At 53.8% G+C, this 17,554-nt stretch overlaps 1 protein-coding gene across 7 annotated transcripts in view; it reads left to right on the top strand.

Moving 5' to 3' along the window:
• NAV1 (neuron navigator 1) overlaps nucleotides 1–17,554 on the top strand; it is a 308,029-nt gene that overhangs the window by 146,516 nt on the left and 143,959 nt on the right. Inside the window, exon 1 of one of the 7 annotated variants that reach the window (XM_048827111.2) lies at nucleotides 15,409–15,426. The exons of the other annotated variants lie outside the window; for them this stretch is intronic. The gene's annotated coding sequence lies outside the window, so the exon portion shown is untranslated. Of the gene's footprint in view, nucleotides 1–15,408; nucleotides 15,427–17,554 lie in introns of those variants that run through there. 7 annotated transcript variants of the gene reach the window in all.

The raw sequence follows: 17,554 nt of genomic DNA on the forward strand, positions 1-17,554 counted from the left end.
GAAATGGAAACATTTATCAGAGGTTTCAGAGGAACAGCCGTGTTAGTCTGTATTCGCAAAAAGAAAAGGAGGACTTGTGGCACCTTAGAGACTAACCAATTTATTTGAGCATGAGCTTTCGTGAGCTACTCACGAAAGCTCATGCTCAAATAAATTGGTTAGTCTCTAAGGTGCCACAAGTACTCCTTTTCATTTATCAGAGGCAGGCTAGGGACATGCTTGGAAGGTTGCAATTCAGTTGAAGAGAGTGAGGACAGGTTCACGGAAGGGAAACCATGCCCAGCAGAGATAATAGTGACGTATATCAAAGTAGGGAGCAGGCTGGGGGCACAAGGGATGTCTGGGCAGGAGGATAGCGTCTCATGTCGTATCACAGAAGGGGCAAATCCACAAGGTCAGTGAGCAGGCATCTGGTGTCAGGGATCATGAGCTCCCTGGTGTCGGGGGAAACAGGCAGCCTGGTATAGGGGCGTCTGTGGGACACAGTATTGCTCAGATCCATCCTGTTACAGGAATCCACCCTGCAGCTGCCCTGCGGCTCTTAGATGTGGTGTCGGGCTCCCTGGAGTGGCCACGCCACGGGTCTTGCTGACAGTGACTTGTGCTATCTGGGTGCATGGGGAGGGGAGCGATCATGTCAGTGATCTAACCCAGGGGTGCTCTGGAGGATGAGCCTGGGGGTTGGAGCTGGGGTTGCAGACCCAGGGGACAGAGGGGGGGGTTTCTTTCAGATGGGGGCCTGTTTCTTTTAAAAGGTGGCTCCTAAGGGCTGCCAGGACAGCGAGAATTCCACGCAGGGCTGCAGCAAGCTCCGACCTGGGGGTTATCTGAGGCAGTCCCTGGCCAATAGGGAAACAGATTTGCATTAGCATCCTCCAGCTGAGTAGAATCCTCACCTTACCCCTAGAGCCAGCCTCTTTGTTGCCTCCGAATGAATTGCCCAGGCAGTGGGGGGAGAGCCCAGGCCAGAGTTGCGTGCTCATCCACAGCAGGACCTATGGCTAAAGATCGGACTCTGTATCTAGATTTGGGCACCAGCAGTTCCCACTGCTCCCTGGGAGCTCTGTGCACACACCCGACCTTCTCCACCATTCCAATTGCCTGGGTCTGGTGGACAGGGAGTGACTCTGGCTATGCCCCCAGGTACTTACTGGGCCCCCATCCTACAAATGGTCCCAGGAATTGCCCTCATGGATCAGACAGTGGGTCCAAGCGCCGGCCATAACAGATCAGACCAAGGGTCCGTCTAGTCCCATGTTTCTCAGCCCCTAAGATGGGTAACTAGGGGGTACCTGTTGGGCCATGCCCCATGGGCTAGCAGCACAATCCCATGGACACTCGGATCCAGGGGGAGTGGGGGAAGGGGAGTTCTGTTCCACCTCCGCTTGCTGCTGCTGCCATGGCTGCACCCCCAACCCCACTGCAGTTCTTCTCACCCCTGGCCCGCACACCCCTTACTCAGCACAGCCTCAGTCCCAAAAGAGTGGGGAAGACACTAGAGAACTGTGGGATCTGGATGGATCCCAGCAGAAAGCCTCAGGTGGATTTTGTTTGCTAGGCAGGGAGAGGTTGAGGAGCTGCCTCTTGCATTGCTGCAGAGCAGGTCCCTGTAGGGTGATACCTGGACCTTCCACGGCAGCCAATATCTGGTGTCTGCTGCTTCAGAGGAAGGCAAAAATCCCTACAGTGTGGTGGAGGAGCACGGGTCCCCTTCCTGACCCCCATCTGCAGCTGATCACCTGTCACCCTGAAGCATGAGACTTGCTTCCCTGTATTCATTTGTGCAAGAAACATTTTGTCAGCGGGGATAAAACTGGGGCAAAATGTAAAGGGGCTGGTCAGTAAAATCTGTAGAGTGAAGGGTGTTGGGGCTGTGCCCAGACCTCCCCTTCCCCCGACCCCGTTTCTAGTGCCTTTGACGTTAATAACTCTGATCATCCCTGCATTGCTGGAACATCAGTTCCATGCAGCTCTAACAACGTGTGTCAAAACATGTTCCCTCGGTCCTGGGTGAGCCGTCAGGGCAATAACGAGACTGACATCAATTAATCCCACAGCCCGAGAATTAGCACAGTTGTAATACACGTCGGAGAAAAAAGATTTCCCAGATGGAAATAAAAATAGCCTCATTTATTCCTCCTCCCCTCCCCAGCAATAGGCGGTGTCTGCAGCAGAATCCCCAGATTGGTTTTACATTAATCAAACCAGGGATTATTCCCCAGCACCAAAGGGGTAATGGCAGGCGGGCTGGCTAAGGCTCTGAGCTGGCCATCCAGTCAGTATAGACAGACCCCGGGACCCACGTGGATCCAGGTGCAGGGTCAGGGTGGAGAAAGGCAACGTAGCATTCCAGGAGTGGAGTAGCTACCACTGGCGGCTCTGTTAGGGTGTGTTTATACGGCAGGTACGGGCTGTGAGTGCAGCTGGTGCAGACGTGTACGAGCGAACTTTGATCCCTCTAGCTAGCTCGGGTACTGGAGCTGCAGCAGTGCGTGCTGTACAAGTGTACCTGGAACCGAGGGTAATTGCTCACGCGGCTAGCCTACCCCAAAGCCCCCGCTGCTCTCTCAGGACCCGAGCTAGCTAGATTGAGCCGAGCTCGGCTGCGGATCCCCAAGGTGCAGTCACACCCCGTGTTTGCAGAAGAGACGTATCTTTAGAGAGGGTGAAATCCTGGCTTCACTGGGGTCAGTGCCAAAACTCCCATTGACATCAGTGGGGCGAGGATTTCACTCTGACTTTCCAAAGAGCCCCCAGCCAGATTTCCATGTGCTCTCGCACACCATGACGGGATGCTCTGAGCAGCTCAGCACCTAACACGCCGAGCTGGTCTGGAAACCGGAGTGCTTACTGGGGGGTCTAAATGGGAGCCGAGCCATGCCGGAAGGCTGGCTCTGAATGTGGATACTGGGCCCATCTGAAAATTCTGGTCTCCATGACCTGGAACTGATAAAATGCAGAGGGCAAGTGCTCGACTGACAAACACACCAGCCTACAGGAATGGGTTCGCTTTTTGCTTGAGTGTCATGAGTTTGTTGGAGCTCACCCAGCTCCTCATTGACAGGTGTCCCCATCCGGAAATACGCTCTCGCAATTGGCGTGGGTTAGCATCCTTTCTGGAGGGGGTCGGCCATAGCTAGGCCAGCTTGACAAGCGTTTCTGTCAGCTCTGGCGAGCTCAGCGAAGCTGGGCACGGGGAGGGATCACCCTGGGGAACTCCAAGAAATGCCACAAGAGATCTGAGCGTGTAATGCTTGCGTCTTTGAGTCACTCTTGGACTGAAGGCCCCTGTGTGGTGCTGATGTGCACTTTGCTGTCTGAGACGCTGGCCTAGTGGCTGAGACATGAAACTAACTGAGGTCTTCAAAGCTGTGGTCAGGAAGATTCAATTCACCAAAGCAGGCTCTTAATCCTGGTTTCTGGCCCAAACCCAAGCTGAGTAATTCAATTCTGCGTCCCTAAATTCCCTCAGCGGTTTCACCTTCCTGTCCTAAATCGTCGCTCTCAGCTGTTGAATGGCTGCCATTCCACCTCAGAGGTGGCTGCATTTCAGGTTTGTTTGTAAAGCGCGGGGGGATGAAAGGAGTTGTATGAATGGAAACTCGGCCTGTTGGATGACTGGGGAGGGGAGCGGGAGGACATTTTGCCGTCTCGCTGGAAATGCAAAGGGCTCTCTGGCAGCTCTACTGACAGACAGGCAGACCGAGTGTATATCAGAGCCACGGAGTCCAGCTGAGGCTGCGGAAAATTGTGTTTGTAATGCATTTCTCTACACCAAGCTCCTGGTCACTAGGAGAGCCTGACAAAAGGCTCCTTGTTCACTTCATCCCGCTAGGTGCAAGTCCAACAGTTAAAAAGTAAATGCGAGTTGTTTGTCTCTCCGTATGAATATAAAGCTTCCCCAAGCATGTCTGTATTCTGCCCGGGAGCACGTGGTTGGCTCTGCTGACAATCCAGTTCTTGCTTTGGAGCTGCGCTCCTGGCAAAACCGAGGGAATATATGCAAAGCGGCGCCCGGGCTGTGCCTCTGATCGGCCTCGAGTATGCAAGCTCTGACCCGGTGCCCGGGGCTGGGGAAAGGAGTGGCTGGAGATTACTACGGGCATATGGACCCTCTAGGTCTGTCTACACTGCAGCTGGGAGAGGGCCTCTCAGCCTAAGTAAACAGACTCACTCTAGCTCCACTCAGGCTACCAGGCTAAAAAGCTCAAGGAGGCCGCTGCGGCACGGGTCGGGGCTCAGGCTAGCCGCTGGAGTCCAAGCCCGCCGAGCCCCAGGGTCCGAGCTCAGGCAGGGTAGCCCCCACCACAGCACAAGCCCCAGTGTCCATCCTGCAGAGCTAGAGCATCTGTCTCCTGGGGCGGGGAGGCCCACTCCCAGCTGCCGGGTAGATCATAGAATCCTAGAATCCTAGACTATCAGGGTTGGAAGGGACCTCAGGAGGTCATCTAGTCCCACCCCATGCTCAGAGCAGGACCAATCTCCAACTACATCATCCCAGCCAGGGTTTTCTCAAGCCTGACCTTAAAAACTTCTAAGGAAGGAGATTCCACCACCTCCCTAGGGAACACATTCCAGTGCTTCACCACCCTGCTAGTGAAAAAGTTTTCCCTAATATCCAACCTGAACCTCCCCCACTGCAACTTGAGACCATGGCTCCTCGTTCTGTCATCTGCCACCACTGAGAACAGTCTAGATCCATCCTCTTTGGAACCCCCTTTCAGGTAGTTGAAAGCAGCTATCAAATCCCCCCTCATTCTTCTCTTCGGCAGACTAAATGTACCCTCTAGGATAAATCAAGCCCAGGTTCACAGAGGATGACAGTGGTTCCCAGGGGATGGTGGTAGGGCGGCTTGCATGGAATGAGTTTGGTGGGTCTCAGTCCATTTATCCATACCCCGCTGTTCCTGGGACAGTAGCGGTTGGTTCCCTAGCTGGGAGTCTGGGCGGAGGCCATGGCGTGACAGAGCTATGAAGACTGGCCTCCCCTCTGCCACAGAGAGCGCTCGGGCTCGGGCTGAGGGCAGCCGCACGTTGGTAGCGGAGAGGGGGGAAGGCGCCCGGCTGCAGTCACGCTGTGTTCTGTAGATACATGGTCCAGGGCTGAGAGAAAAGCAGGAGGATTTGAGCTTTCTGGGCTAACAAGGCTGGGACAGGGGAGCAGCAGTGTCCTCCCCTCTGCTGCCCCACGGAGCTGGCAGTGTAATCCCCCCGAGCCTGACCCTCAGGAAGAGCAGAGGCAACCAGGAGCCACAGGACTTTGGGAGAGAGTATCAGCCCCACTGAACCGGCTACATGTGGGAGAGGGGAAGGGAAACAAATGTCCGAGTGAAGGAAGCACCCTTGAAAATTTGGCCTAGTCAGTCCCATCCCCTGGCTCACTCTTCTGCTCTAGGGGCCCCGCACATGGAAATGCCCTGGATCAAGGGTCTGAACTTGCAGTCCAAGAGCCTACCAGCACGCTATCAGCATCGGTGAACCACCTGGAGGGGAAGTAGCATTGTCCCCATTTTACAGTTGGGGACACTGGGGCATGGCGGCTTGGCTGGGATCCCCCACCAAGTTAGTGGCAGAGCTGGGAATAGATTCCAGCTCTCCTGATGCCCAGTTCTCTGCTCTAGCTGCTAGCCCTGGCTGCCTCTTCCAAAGCAAACACAGGGCAGGAGCACAAATGTCAGCCCCTGCCTTCGCTGCCAAGCTGGCATGGGGACAATGCATGAAAGGCAGAGTAGATGCTGAAAGATTAACGTAGGAGAAATTGCTTGGGTGCAACCTCCCCTCTGGGCCAGTCTACAAAGCTGGCGTTGTTAGCAAAGCTCTGTTTCCTTCCCACACATCATGCCATCGGGACAGCAGTACGAGGAGACTCAGCTAACGGCTGGCTCTAAAACTCTGGTTTTGTGGTGGGAAATAGCCTGTGAAAAGTGATTCCTTAAGCTTGGGCCACTAACGAAGCATGGAGGCCAGTACACAGAGCAAAAAGCAAAAGAAAACCAGTTCTGTTTGCAAACGGAGTTGGCTGTATCCTGGGAAAACGCTGGATTTGTGCATATCCCTGCAAGTAAAAGAACTGATTTCAAATCTCAGGGATTTCTTGGATCACTTTATTCATGACTTCTGAGTATTCAGGTGGCTGCCTAGCATCACTGCAAATGGTTGTGAATCCCCACAGTGTTGAGTTTTTGCACGGATAACCTGGGGAGCAGTGGGAGGGTCTAGCCACCTCGAGTTCAAGCCTGCCTGGACTCCATGGGTAAGTTCTGCAGAAAAGGACCTAGGGGTTACAGTGGACGAGAAGCTGGATATGAGTCAGCAGTGTGCCCTTGTTGCCAAGAAGGCTAACAGCATTTAGCTAGCACAGCTAAAAATAGCAGTGGCCGGGCAAGCAGTCAGCGTGCATACTCTGGGTCCCAGGAAGACTTTTCTGGGGTTTGTCACTGCTGCTGTTATCCACACAAACTTGATTAAAGCCAACCCAAGCTGCAGTCACACCTCCAGTGGCAATATGCCAATGGGAGTTAGGCACCTAACTCAACATAGGCATTTTTGTAAAACCCTTTCACCAGCACCTAAATACCTTTGTCAAGCTGGGCACACCCCAGGTTCTGTTCTTCTCTTTAAAAGTTTCAACCGTCCAAGCAGTGAATGATCGGGTCATGGGACAAACCATCGCAGAGCATGGGTTGTGGCCAGTGAGCAGCCGAAGTGAACAGAACGTGGACACCCGCTAGGCTGAAATTTGTTCATATCAGCTATTTGGAGAATGCGTTGGAATAATGAGGGCATTGAGAGGGCAGCCGCTCAGATGAGTGACTTTCCCGAAAGGGGCTCAATTCTTAACAAATATTCTTTGTAGCACAGTCCGCTCAGCTCTAGACGGAACGGTGCCTATCATTTGAACCCCATTTACGACATGTGCAAGCTAAGATATGCGGAGCTCTGGCTCCACGGACAGCCTTAAATCTGGCCCTGTGTCTAGGGTGACCAGATGTCCCAATTTTATAGGGACAGTCCCAATTTTGGGGGCTTTTTCTTATATAGGCACCTGTTACCTCCCACCCCCGTCCCAATTTTTCACATTTGCCCTCTGGTCACCCTGCCTGTGTCCCTGCCTGCCTCATGTCAGGGGGAGCATTCTCCATCTCCCAAGGGAGCTTTTCGCAACACAGACCACAAAGTAAAGCACGGTTCTACCCTGGCACGCCGAATTCTGGGGCCTTGTGTCTCAGGGAGCACAGCTCCGGGCTAGAGAAGCCATTGGTTTGCTCGCAAGCTGAGCACCTCTGGTACAGGATCAGACAGACACAGTGTCTATGGCCTGTCACGGTCACAATGTGGAGTATCATAGAATATCAGGGTTGGAAGGGACCTCAGGAGGTCATCTAGTCCAACCCCCTGCTCAAAGCAGGACCAACCCCAACTAAATCATCCCAGCCAGGGCTTTGTCAAGCCTGACCTTAAAAACCTCTCAGGATGGAGATTCCACCACCTCCCTAGGTAACGCATTCCAGTGCTCCTAGTGAAAAAGTTTTTCCTAATATCCAACCTACTGCAACTTGAGACCATTACTCCTCATTCTGTCATCTGGTACCACTGAGAACAGTCTAGATCCATCCTCTTTGGAACCCCCTTTCAGATAGTTGAAAGCAGCTATCAAATCCTCCCTCATTCTTCTTTTCCGCAGACTAAACGATCCCAGTTCCCTCAGTCTCTCCTCATAAGTCATGTGTTCCAGCCCCCTAATCATTTTTGTTGCCCTTCGCTGGACGCTTTCCAGTTTTTCCACATCTTTCTTGTAGTGTGGGACCCAAAACTGGACACAGTGCTCCAGATGAGGCCTCACCAATGTCGTATAGAGGGGAACAATCACGTCCCTCAATCTGCTGGCAATGTCCCTTCTTATGCAGCCCAAAATGCCATTGGCCTTCTTGTCAACAAGGGCACACTGTTAACTTATATCCAGCTTCTCGTCCACTTTTCTGCAGAACTGCTGCCGAGCCATTTGGTCCCTAGTCTGTAGCGGTGCATGGGATTCTTCCATCCTAAGTGCAGGACTCTGCACTTGTCCTTGTTGAACCTCATCAGATTTCTTTTGGCCCAATCCTTCAATTTGTCTAGGTTCCTCTGTATCCGATCCCTACCCTCCAGCGTATCTACCTCTCCTCCCAGTTTAGTGTCATCTGCAAACTTGCTGAGGGTGCAATCCATGCCATCCTCCAGATCATTAATGAAGATATTGAACAAAACAGGCCCCAGGACCAACTCTTGGGGCACTCCACTTGATACCGGCTGCCAACTAGACATGGAGCCATTGATCACTAGCCGTTGAGCCCGACAATCTAGCCAGCTTTCTATCCGCCTTATAGAATCACCTACTCTGGTACAGGGTCAGACAGACACAGTGTCTGTGGCCTGTCACGGTCACATTGTAGAGTAGAATCATGTGCTCTGTATTCCTACCTAAACCTGATGTGGGAATTATGGGACATGAGTTTCTGGGAAGGAGTAAAGGTGAGAACCATACGGAGCGGATGGATGGAGCAGACCCAGTAGGGTTCCTTATCTATCGATCCATCTTCCTTGATCTTAGTATACGGGCATGTCTGTCTCTTTATCTGGCAGCGTTTCCTGCCTGAAGTGGCTTCTGATAAGAGAAATAAGGAGGCATCGATCTATGACCTTGTTTGAATTTATCAGATAGTGTAAGGGAATCCATAATGCATCGGCACAGGCAACCTTCAATTCTGGCATTTGCTATCTTCTTAGTGTTTGACTTTGCAACCTTAATGCACACACACCGCCGTTTGGGGGGGTGAAATCTCTATAAAGCCTGGATGGGACAGGTTGGAGTATGGCGTGGGATCATGACTGTTCGCTATCCTTTGTAGCGGGGCAGTCCCTAGCAGCCCACTTCGGGATTGGGGCAGCCTGGCGTTCGGGACTGTAAACACCTCGTGTCCGAGACAGCCCCCATTGCACAGAGCCTACAGCCTAGTCTGAGGCACGGCGCCGCTACAGCCCTGTGTGCGATAAGTGCAGGGAGGGGACGGGGCGGAGAAGGTGAAGAAAGCAGAGATTAGTGGTTTCCTCGGGAGCCCAGCACTAGGTTCCCTGGGTGGCTCCAAAGCAGCCTCATCTATTTTCTTTGCAAGCCTCACCCGCTTGCAAATCATATCAGCACTGTCTGAGCGTGAGGGGCTGGAGGGACACGGGGGCCACTGCCCCAGGGGAGCATCCTGGCAGAAACGCCAGGCTAGGGCCCTGCAGCCATAGGAGGAACAGGGAAACTCCAAACAGATCCATCACACATTACACCCGGTGTCAGAGCTGCCCGGGCCTCCATTAGGCGGGAGAGAGCCAGCGGCTCCTCCCGTTCACCCCAGCTCGCTTGCGAGGCACTTGCCACGCCGGCTCGCTTGCTCGCTTGCTCGCGAGAGGGCCACCCGAAGAAGAGTTACATTCCCCCCAGAAGCCAGCAGTGGGACAGGTGAGAGCAGAGATGCTGCCTGCCTGGCCCCGGCACTGCCCAGCAGCTGGGGTGCGTCGCTGGGGAAAGGCTTGCCTTTCTGCCGAATGGCATTAGCCGCCTGGCAGCAGGGATGGAGCAGAAGGCATGAGACTGGAGCTTCACTGGTCCGGGCTTGCGGCTGACTGGGGCCAGGGGGGATTTTTCTTAGGGCGTGTTTGGAAATGAGGCCCTGGAGAGCCTTCACTCCAAAGGCAAGGGGCAGGCACAGAGCAGGAGGGCGCTCCCCTCGGCTTGTCCCCTTCCCCTTTCTGAGCACGCCCGCTCAGTATCTCTTCCATGACTCGGTTGTCCTGGGCGGGGGCAGCAAAGCTGCCTCTGGATCCAACCCATCTGGGCACATGACAAGCCCCTACCCCAGCAAGGGAGTTGGAGGGTCTTTGTCACCCACTCACTCTGAGATAGGAGGAGCTCCCCTGTCCCTCTGGAGTGGCTGGAACAGACACATTTTGAACCCTGAGTGGCCCTGCGAGGGCACCGTCAGAGTGAGAGAGAGAGAGAGAGCGCACCATCACAGAAAGCCAGGCTCAGCCCAGCTTACACTGGTGCAGCTGGGGAGAGCTTGGGTGTGTCCTGCCATTGGGCTGCAGCTCAGGAGGGTCCTGCTGGAGCTCCCAGCTGTGGTGTGGAGCAGGATGTGCCCGCAGCAGGTCCAGCCGCTGCACGAGTGTCCAGGGCAATGCCCCAGCCGGGCCATGGGACTGCACTGGCTCTGTAGCAAGATTAGCCAGGGTTCCCTTTGCTTTACAGAGCTCACTGCCCACACAGTCAGACCACACATACACCCATCCCCTGCAGCACCCCCCCACCCACCCACCCGCACACCCATCCCCCTCACGCTGCAGGCCACCCACCCAGCTGCACTCACATGCACTCAAAAGGGTGAAAGCGACGGACACACGGAGAAAGTTCAGCCTCCCGGCTCACGGTCTGCAACTGCACTGCAGACCCATGGCTCCCTCCTGCCACTGCTGATTGGCTCTGTTGTCACCCCGTAACAGCTGGCGTGGACTCGGCTCTGCATGCTGACAGCTCTAAGAGCTTCCCGTTTCCATCTTTGCCTCGCCCGCTCCTCACCTCTCCGGCCCGTCCTGGAGAGTCACCGGCGGTTCAGCATGAGGGGCTGTTGCCCAGCGTGCCCGCAGCAGAGTGAGCACTGCCCGGAGAGCTTTGCTGGATCCACCGGGGCACATGAGACCTGTCCTGGGACCAGACCCCAAAGACAGGTCTGAACTCTCAAGAGCCAGCCTTGGATTATGAGACAGTTTCACTGAGCCTGAGCAGGTGCCCCGCCATCTCCCTACCAGACCCTTGGAGTATTTTCAGTGCACCTGGGCAATCAGCCCTGCAGTGAGGAAGGATGGCCCAGTGGTTAGAACACTAAACCTGGGTTCAATTCCCTGCTCCACCACAGACTTCCTGTGTGGCCCTGGGCAAGTCACTTGGCCTCTCTGTGCCTCAGTTTCCCATCTGTACAATGGGGATAGCAGCACTGCCCTGCCTCACTGGAGGGTTATGAAGAGAAGTATATTACAGGCTGAGAGGTGCCTAGATGCTGTGGTGACGGAGGCCAAATAAGCACCGTAAATAGTGACCCAGCACAGGTACAGAGAGGCAGTGGACATGGTCAGTGGTCCTCCGCATTGCCTTGAAAGGTCACCTCTGGGACTAAGATGGGCATTTACTCTTCCTTGGCCACTAATCCTTGGCCTGTCTGTTGAGACTGCCAGCAGCCTGGGCACTGGATCCCATCCTTTGGCTGGCTTATGAGCTCTTCAGAGCCGGGATTTTTTTTTTCTACGTCTGTAAAGCGCCTAGTGCAACAGAGCCCTCCAGGCCTTACCGCTGTGTAAATGATGATGATAGTACCAGAGGGGGGCAGGTAGTGCCAGCTGCAATGACCTTTTTCGGTGATGTTCCCACCCGCCCATGGGAAGCCAAGCTGAGGATCACCTCCCCTGCCATCGGGGCCAACCCATCTTGCACTCACAGCTGACTTCACTCACACTCCAGCCAGCAGCCAAGAGGGAAAGGACTTTGCATCCACCCTGCCTCTGCTCACAGAGACTCAGCTTGGGCACTTGTCCCTTGAAATGCAGAGAGAGGCCAGGTCGAGGGGTAAATCCAGCACCGAGAGCACAAGACGCTGGATTGAACTCTCCTCCTCCCTGCCAGAAAGCTCCTGGAAGCACAGGGCAGGCTGATCGGCCATGTGTACACGACACATCTGGAGGGAGCTGAAGCAATTAACCGAAGGGACGGTTTGTGCTGCAGGAACCTTCAGCCCCCTGCTTTGATCCTTCAAATCAGCCCATTGCTGTGTCGTAGAAAGTCCCCCTGAGTTCTGCTTTCCCCAGTAGCTCTGAATGCACACAGCCGGCAACGCCACGGCAGCCGAGAGCTCGGGCTGGCTTTATCTTCCCCTGTTCTGCTGAACCAGAAGCAGGTGAAATTGCTATGGCAACTAGTGGATGGCAGCGAGTCTTGTTGCCTTGGAAACGAGACCGAAACCCAAAAATATACAAGAAAGGCCATCTGGAATTTTGAATTTCCACGGCATCCAACCTCTATATGTCTTTGTGTGACCAGGGAACGGACAACCTGCGGTTCTAGAACACAGCCCCAGACATGCTAGAGCCTTTCTAGAGCCAGAATTCAAGGTGTAGTTACCCTTGAATTCTGGCTTTTCTTTTTTTCTTTCTTCGTCCTTTTGGTTTTCCGTCTCTGACTGTAGATTTCCACTCTGAACCTGTGGGAGTGATGTGGGGCAGCTGGAGACGTAAGAGCATATGTACATATTTGTATCAAAGCTGGGAATGGAACCCAGGTGTCCTGATTCCCAGGTCACTACGTTAGCCACTAGACAACACTGCCTCCTTTATGGATGAGAATACATAGATTAGATCATTCGTGTCCTATGATAATTAATAGGATCGTACATTTATATACATGATCCCTGTTCCATTCTCTATAGGTTCTTGTATCACCCTCATCACCCTAGTGCCTGGGCACCTTCCATTATTGCATTCAGAGACATTACTGAGGTCTGTCCCATGTGGTTCGTCCTTTCATCGTCTCCCCAGTGTGAGACTTGTGGGTGCAGGAGAGTGTTTTGCTGGGGGGGGGGTGGTAATAAATATGTCCCCGCTGCTCTATGCTGATGCTAGAGGAGGCCAGTCAGAGATATGCAGCTGGCACTAGGAGAGGAAGGCAGGGTGGGAAGGGTTGTGATGGTTCATAGATCCTGGAAAAGTTTGTTTCACCATCTCAGACCAGCCCTTGCACAGATGAGCTTTACCCTTGTGCTGTAGCAGCATTCCTCCACGTCCAGCAGGTTGGAAATTTTCCGACAAAACAGAGTTTCGAAAATGTGATGGGGTTTGACAAACTTTTGCGGTATCACAGGCAGGGCTTCCGCAGAAAACTGGCTTCCCGGCCTGTTCGCCTGCTGGGGTGCCCCGCCTGCCAGGCGCCCAGGTAGCCCTGCTGCACTCTTAGCAGCGGTGAAAGTGGCAAGAACCCAACCCTGTGGATGTGAAGTTGAGTGGCTGACCCGAACCACCACCCATGCCCACAGTTCACACCACTATTCTTAGTCTGGCGGCCCATGCCAGCAGCAATGCAGACATACCCTTTCAGTCAGTAGTTGGTGGGATCCATATTTTGTTTCAGACACACCATGTGTCGATGGTTCCAAAATGACAAAGGGTTTGAGATTTCGGTTTGTGAGAAGTTTTGAAAAATGTGAGTTTCGTTCCAGTTTGGGGGTGAAACCAAGTTTTGAAATATTGAACCGTGAACCGGAAATCCTGAGTTTTGGGCAGCTCTGCATCCAGAGCTCTCCAACATTAACGACTTCCCGCCAGCTCTGGGATGTACCACCCAGTGAAACAAAATGGTAAACTGAGGCACAGATCAGGACCAAGACTGGCCTAAAGCCACCATGGGAGGTTCAGGCCAGCGTGTTTAAAAGCGACTGGTGATTTTTGGGTGCCCAACTGGAGTGTCCTGGAGCTGAGAATAGCACATGCAGAACGGCTTTGTTCCTGACCAAGGGTGAGAGAATCCCAAAGGACTGCCAAAGCCAGGTTCCATCTAGCGTCTCTGTGCGGCTCAGAGGGGGATCGTGTGTGTGTGTGTAAAACCCAGTTAACTAGATTTATAGATACTTTAGCCTGAGAAAGTTCAGATCCCTTTTAAAAGCTTGGCTCACTTGTTTTACCCCAAAGTGGGTTTACGTTCCAGGTCTCTCGGCTCTTCCCTATTATTAAGAGAGATTCACGTGACTTAGTGGCAGTAGCTGCCCAGGAAGTGCTGATGTGGCTGAAGCGCTGTCGCTGCCCAGTAGCTATTTCAGCATTGTTCAGTCCCCAGCCTTCCCTTCTCGGCCGATGAATTAAAGCCTCTCCGGGCCCACCAGACCCCGGAGCTCTGAATAGATTCTTCAGGGTTGACCAAGCACCCCCAGCGAGACTGCTCCCCGGCTGGCTGGCGCACGGTGCCGGCAGTGGCATTCCCATGGAAAAGGCTGCAGGAAGATGAGCCCGTGGTTCTGTTCTCAACAGTGGCCAGTTTTATGGGTTCTCATGGAGACTTATGTTTGCAGCTAAAGGATCCACCCCAGCAGCCAATGCCGGCCTGGAGCCAGGGTCTGGCACTGCCAAAGCAGGGATGAACAAAGCAAAGACGAAATATGGGACCTACCAGTTCATCACTCTCTTTCTGGTGGGAGAGGGGAATGGAACTGAAGTTGATTATTTCCCTTGAGTCCTGGCTTTTTGTCTTTGCTTGAAAAGGGGTGCTGTTAACTCTGAGCTCTCTCCCTGCTAGTTTTAGGGGCTGTCTCCTCCTTGCTATAATCTCATTCACCTGACTGCCTTTTAACTGAACTGCCTGGCCATTCCTCACAACCTGCCGTCCTGCCCAGGCACAAACGCTGGACACGATGGATCTGGTCCCATTCTCCTTCTCCAAACCAGGCTCCCCTCGAAGTCCAGGAGAGTTTGGGAATATGGGATTGGACAGAGTAGGGTGACAAAGAGCCAGATGCAAAACAGCAGCAAAGTAAGAGATCTTTTAGAAAAACCTCCCGTCTTCATTTAAAAATTGCTAGTGATGGAGAATCCACCACGACCCTTGGTAAATTGGTGCAGAGGTTAATTACCCTCGCTTTAAAAAAATGTACACCGTGTCTGGCTTCAACTCCCAGCCACTGGATCAGGTTATGCCTTTGTCTGCTAGACTGAAGAGGCCAGTATGGATGGTTTGTTCCCCAGGTAGGTATTTGGCAGGGAGCTCGAAATGGTGTGGGATTCCTTCCTCCAGCATAGGGGACAGAGCATTGATGTCAGTAATGCTACGTTATGTGCCCCAGCTGAGGATTTGCCTGTAACGTAAGTCAGTTAACTGACAGTGATAGCAGGGAGCCAGTGCCTAGTTTGTGTGGGTCGGCAGTAAATGAGGGGCGAAGAGATCTGCTCTCAGTTAACCACATACACCCTCATATGTGAACTCCTGTTTACCTGACCGTGTCAGATTCCGTCAGTTCCTTTTGGTAAGTGGGGTTCAGACTCCCGACTCCCAGCCCATGCATCGCCTTTAAACATCGTCTGACTGTCTGTCTGTCTCTCGACCGTTGGCCTGGGGCTGTTGGTTGATCTGCTCTACGGTGTTTCTAAGGTGTCTGTGTGTCATTACAGTATGTGCCAGCATTAACCTAAGGCAGATCATGGAGCACTCCCCTACGGTCAGAAATTTACCGAAATAGCTATTTTAGAATCATTTTTTCAGGCTGGGCCCTGTGTGGACACTCTTATTCCGCAGTAGCTGTGTCGATCCAGTTCCAGGTCCTCAGTGCCGCTGGTGAGACGTGAGCAGCCAGGCAGCAAAGAGTTAACATGGTGAGCATCAGTAATACCCTTTCGGATCCCCCTGGGGGCTAACAGCCCCACCCCTCCCCATCTGTGCCCGTCTGGGGAAGCAAGACCCGCTGGCGGGGGGCTGCCGGGGAAGGACAAAGGTCAGTGACATGCGGTGACCAGCGAACAAACTGCAGCAGATTGAAGGGCGCACAAAAGCTGCCAGCAGATTGGTGGAGCTTGAGGCAATGAAACCAAAGGGAGGGCGGGAGTGGGAATGAATCCGCCACCTCCTGAACAGGCAAAGGGCCAGGGAGATGGAGGGGAAGTGCCTGCGAAGCGTGGCCGGGCCCTGGAAAACGCCCTCCTGGGGCAGCGGGTTCCGTGAGTCTCAACCCCCATCTACAGCTGTAACTAATCAAGGCAGGGAACCCGGGTCCAAGGTAGCCTGGGTGGAACCTGGCCTTACAACCAAGCTGACAGCGTGGGCTTCCCGTGGCTTTGGGTGCTCAGACACAGCCCCACTCCCCGAGCCCCCATTTCAATCTGCAGGGCAGGCTGTAGGTAGACACAAAAGCAAGATTTGCCTAGGACCCTGGCTCAAGAGGATTTGGATTTGGATCATTTAGCACCTGAGAGGAGGCAGGAATTGACTCGGAAATGTTTTCATGCTAGGGTGGTTGCTTAGTAGGTCAGTTGCTGGGCGTTGGGTCTTTGCTCCCAACGCACCATTAAGTATATGAGGAAACCACCTGGATGCAGCTGGGTCCCAAATAACCAGGTTCACTGGGGCTAACACTGCTGCTGAAGAAGACAGTGTGCACCACCAGAGGGCTCGCCAACTGTTTAAAGGGACACTACGCAATTCCTAGACACTGACTGCACGGCATCGTTCCATAAACTGAACTCCCTGCATCAACTCAGATTACTTGGGCCAACAGACAGTAATGACCTCTGAGCATCCCAGCCCTGTAGCTGGTGCCGTGTGGCTGAAAGGCTTGGTACCCCATTCCCAACGCACCGAGCCATCCAGTCTCTCTGAGGGCTGCAGTTCAGAATGCTGCTGCGTGCCAATCTCCATGCCCCACTGGGCTCTGATGCATCCCAAAGGCAGTCACAGAAGGTGTGGTACTGGGGACTGTGCCTTTAAGGGCTGAACTTCCCAGACAGAGTCAGGGTGGGGGGCTAGGAAGCTCTTGGTTTTACGGACAGCCAGGTGGAACCACCACAGAATAAAGCCGAGCTTTTGCAAGCACCTTAAGTTCCTGTGCTTCAGGTTTGCTGAAGGCCCTAAGGGGGAGCGATCCCTGAACCCTTCAGTGAGGAGCGATCCCTGAACCCCACACGGGACCAGGAGTAACGAGGATCTAAGAATATACCCTGAGCAGAGGCATGAAGCCATTAAAAGTCCCACCAAAGTGGATACTCTCTGGGAATACGGAGAAGGTTCAGACAGCACTCCACTCTGTAGCTGCTTGCGATGGCAGCCTGTGAAAAGGACACCAGTCAGAAGGTAGCCTGGCTTTGAGAGATGACACCAAAAACTGATGGGCTTCCCCCTGGAGCTCGTTCCCTGGCAGGAGGGATCACTGTGGAAGAGACACCTGGAGTTCCTCGGCAGCTCGGGGGAGTGAGCCACAATCCAGGATGCTTGGTGTAGACTTGCAGAGAGGGCACTGATTTGCAAAAGTGGCTAGAAATAGCCCTGAGCAGCACATAGAGGGTGTCCATCCCTCCTCCCTGGACACTGCAGTGTCCTCCGGGCTGCCACAGGGGGGAACAGAAAATACGACAGCTGCCTCGCACCCAAGCATCACCTTTGTGCTACTTTCAGCTGGACGAAGCGAGAGGATGGGATCCCCGGACTCCTGCTGGGGGCTCTGGTGAAGCTCTCCATGCTGAGACGCTGCCAGGGTCCAGGGCGTCTCTCCCCATGCACACCTGGTAGCCAGCAATCAATACAGATCATGCATGTGTATCTGGAGCCATGCCCTGCCATCCCTCGTTTGCTCCTTATGCACGGACTGCACCTGCGAGGGACTCCCTGCTCCAGAGATCGGAAGGCCAAGGCGCAGCCGTGCACCGCTGCAGCTCGCTCCTTCAGCGGAGGAGGTGACTCCGTGTTGACCGGCTCTGTCCTCGCAGCCTGGCCCCGCTCCTCGGCCTCATC

The sequence above is a fragment of the Caretta caretta genome, chromosome 21 (assembly GCF_965140235.1).
Source record: "Caretta caretta isolate rCarCar2 chromosome 21, rCarCar1.hap1, whole genome shotgun sequence".
Taxonomy (NCBI): Eukaryota; Metazoa; Chordata; order Testudines; family Cheloniidae; genus Caretta; species Caretta caretta.